Raw genomic sequence first — 5,114 nt, 5'->3', positions numbered from 1 at the left:
ACGAGAAATGTTGCCACCTGTTGAACAAATGTCTGAACCTATGCAATGTGATAGAGTTTTGTCTAGGGTGCAACGTCAGGAGTTCAGAAGGCGTAATAAGCTGTGTTTTTTCTGTGGAGATGCCTCTCATATGATTTCTGTCTGCCCTAAACGAGAGAAACGTTTTGCACACACATTTGCTGTGGGTGGTGTTCAACCTAAGTTTCTTCTGGCAATTACTCTGATCTGCTCCCTGTCCACATTTTCCGCTAAGGCTTTTGTGGATTCGGGAGCGGCTCTGAACCTGATGGACTTGGATTTTGCTAAACGTTGTGGGTTTCCTATGACACCTCTGCGGACGCCTATCCCTTTGAGGGGTATTGATGCTACTCCTTTGACGAAGAATAAACCTCAGTTTTGGACCCAGGTGGTAATGCGGGTCGCCCCAGACCATCAAGAAAATTGCAGATTTTTGGTGTTGCATAATTTGCATGATACCATTGTTCTGGGGTTTCCCTGGTTGCAAATCCATAATCCAGTTTTGGTTTGGAAATCTGTGTCTGTGGTGAGTTGGGGTTGTCGGTGTGCTCTTGGTGACGCTCCTGTTTTCTCCACCTCTCCCCAGTCACATGATGTTCCTGACTATTTGGCTGATTTTTATGATGTATTTAGTGAGAATAAGTCTGCGTCTTTGCCTCCTCATAGGAGTTATGACTGTGCAATTGAGTTGAACCCTGGGTGTAAATTTCCCAAGGGTCGACTTTTCAATTTATCTGTACCCGAGCACGAGGCTATGCGATCTTATATTAAGGAGTCGTTGGAGAAGGGTCATATTAGACCATCCTCTTCACCCTTGGGTGCTGTTTTTTTTTCGTGGCCAAGAAAGATGGTTCATTAAGGCCTTGTATTGACTATCGTTCCCTCAACAAAATTACTGTCAAATATCAGTATCCGTTACCCCTGATTTCTGATCTATTCTCCAGAGTTAAAGGTGCTTGCTGGTTTACCAAGCTTGACCTCAGGGGGCGTATAATCTTATTCGCATTAAGCATGGGGATGAATGGAAGACAGCGTTTAATACTCCGGAGGGACATTTTGAGTACCTGGTGATGCCTTTTGGGCTCACTAATGTCTCTTCTGTCTTCCAGTGCTTCATGAATGATATTTACCTGGACTTTGTGGATAAATTTTTGATCATCTATCTGGATGATATTTTGATCTTTTCCTGGGATTGGGACTCTCATGTGGAACATGTTCGGACTGTGTTCCGGATTTTGAGGGAGAATTCCCTGTATGTTAAGGGATCGAAATGCCTTTTTGGTGTACAGAGGATTTCATTTTTGGGATTTATTTTGTCTCCGTCAACTATTGAAATGGACCCGGCCAAAGTACAGGCCATTTATGATTGGGTTCAGCCCACTTCTTTGAAGGCCCTCCAGAAGTTTTTGGGTTTTGCTAATTTTTATTGTAAATTTATAGCTAATTTTTCTGGTATTGCCAAACCATTGACTGATTTGACTAAGAAGGGTGCTGAATTGGTCTCCAGAGGCTGTTTCTTCCTTTCAGGAGCTGAAGCGAAGGTTCACTTCTGCTCCGGTTTTGCGGCAACCTGATGTCTCGCTCCCGTTTCAGGTAGAGGTGGACGCTTCTGAGATTGGTGCAGGAGCTGTTTTGTCCCAAAAAGATCCGGTAACAAGAAAATGAATCCCTGTGCTTTCTTTTCCCGAAAGTTCTCCCCATCCGAGCGCAACAATGATGTGGGGAATCGGGAACTGTTAGCCATGAAATGGGCATTTGAGGAGTGGAGACATTGGTTGGAGGGAGCTAAACATCAAGTCGTGGTCCATACTGACCGCAAGAATTTGATTTACCTTGAGTCGGCCAAACGCTTGAATCCTAGACAGGCTAGGTGAGCCTTGTTTTTCACACGTCTTGATTTTGTGGTCTCTTTTCTTCCGGGCACTAAGAATGTCAAGGCAGACGCCCTCTCTAGGAGTTTCTTTGCTGATTCTCCTATTGAGACCAAGCCTGCTACCATCTTAGGTGAGGGGGTAGTTCTTTCTGCCATCTCGCCCGATTTGAGACGTGCTCTGGAAGAGTTTCAGGAGGACAAACCTGAGCGTTGTCCCATTGGAAAATTGTATGTTCCTGACCAGTGGAGGAAGAGAGTAATGTCTGAAGTTCATTGCTCCGCATTGGCTGGTCAACCAGGTATTTTTGGTACTAGAGATTTGGTGAGTCGGTCTTTTTGGTGGCCCGCCTTGTCTCGTGATGTCAGGAATTTTGTGCAGTCCTGTGGGACTTGCTCCCGGTCTAAACCTTGTTCTCACTCTAGTGGGTTGTTGATGCCTTTGCCGGGGCTCAGGAGGCCATGGACCCATATTTCAATGGATTTTATTTCTGATATGCCTGTCTCTCAGAGAATGACTGTTATTTGGGTGATTTGTGATAGATTCTCTAAGATGGTCCATCTTGCACCACTCCCTAAGTTGCCATCTTCCTCAGAGTTGGTGCCCCTGTTTTTGCAACAGGTGGTTCGCTTGCATGGGATTCCTGAGAACATTGTGTCTGACAGAAGAGTTCAGTTTGTTTCTAGATTTTGGAGGACTTTTTGTTCCAAGCTGGGAATTCAATTGTCCTTCTCCTCTGCGTTTCACCCTCAGACCAATGGGCAGACGGAGAGAACAAACCAGACTTTGGAGTCTTATTTGAGATGTTTTATTTCTGCTGATCAGGATGATTAGGTTTCATTTTTGCCCTTGGCCGAATTTGCTTTAAATAATAGAGCTAGTTCTGCCACTTTGATGTCACCTTTTTTTTGTAACTTTGGGTTTCATTCTCGATTCTCTTCAGGGCAGGTGGAGTCTTCTGCCTGCCCAGGTGTTGACACTGTGGTGGAGAGAATGCACCAGATCTGGGACCAAGTGGTGGATAAGTTGTCTCTCTCCCAGGAAAAGGCCCAGCGGTTTTCCAACCGGCATAGGGCCATTGGTCCCCGGTTTAAGGTGGGTGATATGGTTTGGTTGTCATCAAAGAATATCTCTATGAAGGTGGCTTCTCCAAAGTTTAAACCTAGATTTATTGGACCTTACAAGATTTTGGAGATTCTTAATCCGGTCTCTTTTAGATTGGCTCTTCCTGTTACATTCAAGATCCATAACGTGTTTCATAACTCTCTGTTAAAGAGGTTTGTTGAGCCAGTAGTTCCTGTGGTGGCACCTCCTGACCCTGTATTGGTTGAAGGTAATGTGGAATATGAGGTTGAGAAGATACTGTATTTTCGTCTGGCTAGACGGAGACTCCAGTATTTGGTTAAGTGGAAGGATTATGGCCAGGAGGATAATTCTTGGGTTTCAGCATCCGATATTCATGCCGAAAGATTGGTTCGTGCTTTTCATCGGGCCCATCCTGATCGCCCTGGTGGCGTGGATGAGAGTTCGGTGACCCCTCCTCAAGGGGGAGGTACTGTTATGAGCTCATTTTCTCCTTCACCTTTGATGTCCGGTGAACTCCCTCTGCTGGTGAAAGGAGGTAGTGAAATTGATTTGGATGGGAAAAACCTGCCATATGAACAGGTGGAGTGTGATTGGACATCCGGAATCTCTGAGTGGATATAAGGCCGCCGACGCCCTGCTGGGTTGCTGGTGATCCTCTCTGCTCTGAGCTCTGGCCTCCAGTTTAGTCCTGTCTACTAAAGCTAAGTTTTTGCTCTGCTATTGTTCCATGAGATTTTGTCTGTTTACTTAGTGTTTGTGTTCAGCCAGCCCTGGTTGGGACTGGCTGAACTCCATTTTTGTCTCTGATCAGTTGATCTCTTTGCTCTGTTTTTAGAATATACCTGAGTGCTGACATAGTGATTTTGAAGTCTAGTGACTTCAGGGCCTTTTCTATCAGACGTGTTGGACATTATTTTGGCAGGCTTTTTGCGTGATTGCAGACAGTTGCTTTTCTTTCCTGTCCTATCTAGTTAGTGAGGGCCCCATCGTTTGCTCAGCCTGTCTTTCTGTCTGTGCTTGTGTTTTCATCTGTTTTCACCGTCAATACATGTTGGGGGCTGTCTATTGCTTTGGGGTCTGCTCTGGGGCAGTTTAGATTTCCCCTTTCTTTCTTTAGGTTTATTTAGTTCTCCGGCTGTGAACGAGGTGTCTAGGACCACCGTAGGAACACCCCACGGCTACTGTTAGTTGTTGTGAATAGGATCAGGGGTCTGCAATCCGCTAGCTACCAACTTCTCCGGTTTTCTGGACTTAGCTTGTATTTTTGTTTTTTCCTCCTCGGTGACTCATTCATAACAGCTTTTGCCTTCTCATACACCAGCCAATTTCTGCCTGTCACATTGCGGTGTAATCTATACTGGACCTGAGTCAATAGTTCAGTGTCCTCCAATCTACAGTGAGATTCAAATTCTCACCAATACTCTATAGACCCTTTACCTTGTTTTACAGTACCATATAGCTGTTGTAATTTTGGGTATCTTTTTCCAAAAAATGAAGAAGTATGGTGGAAGAGGCCATGGAAGTGGGCAGGGGTTGCCAGCTGGTCCTGATGGTGGTGTTGGTGGTGGTGCTTCTGCTGGTTGTGGCAAAAGCACAATAGCACCTAAGGCAGGAGGTGGTGAGCTGGCGTCATTGTCTGGCTCCACAAGGCCTCGTAGGCTCCCTTTTCTGGGAGTAGGTAAACCGCTTTTAAAGCCGGAGCTTCAGGAACAAGTTTTGGCTTACATTGCTGACACAGCCTCCAGCTCTATCGCCTCCTCTTCTGAAGTTTCAAAAAATAAAAGCACTGCGTCGTCAGTGGAGGCTCCTGGTCTGGAACAACACCTTTCCTTGTGTCCTTCACCCCTACCAAAAGTGAAGGATGCGGCAGACCACACTACAGATTACTCCATGGAGCTCTTTTCTCATACCATGCCTGGGTTATCAAGTCAAATCGTGAATTCCCCAGTCCAAGATGAATCTGACATGGAGTGCACTGATGCCCAGCCACTGCTAGATGATTCTGCTGGTACATTGACCCAGACCACTACATTCCCCTCACACTCTACACAGCCAGAATGTGACCCTGAGGAAACTCAGGTTCCCCTTCCCGCATACTATACCACCTTACAAGGTGACAAAGAGGAAGGTGCAGATGAA

The sequence above is a fragment of the Dendrobates tinctorius genome, unplaced genomic scaffold (assembly GCF_039654945.1).
Source record: "Dendrobates tinctorius isolate UK_male_01 unplaced genomic scaffold, ASM3965494v1 ptg000022l, whole genome shotgun sequence".
Lineage (NCBI taxonomy): Eukaryota > Metazoa > Chordata > Amphibia > Anura > Dendrobatidae > Dendrobates > Dendrobates tinctorius.
This window is presented reverse-complemented; position numbering follows the sequence as displayed.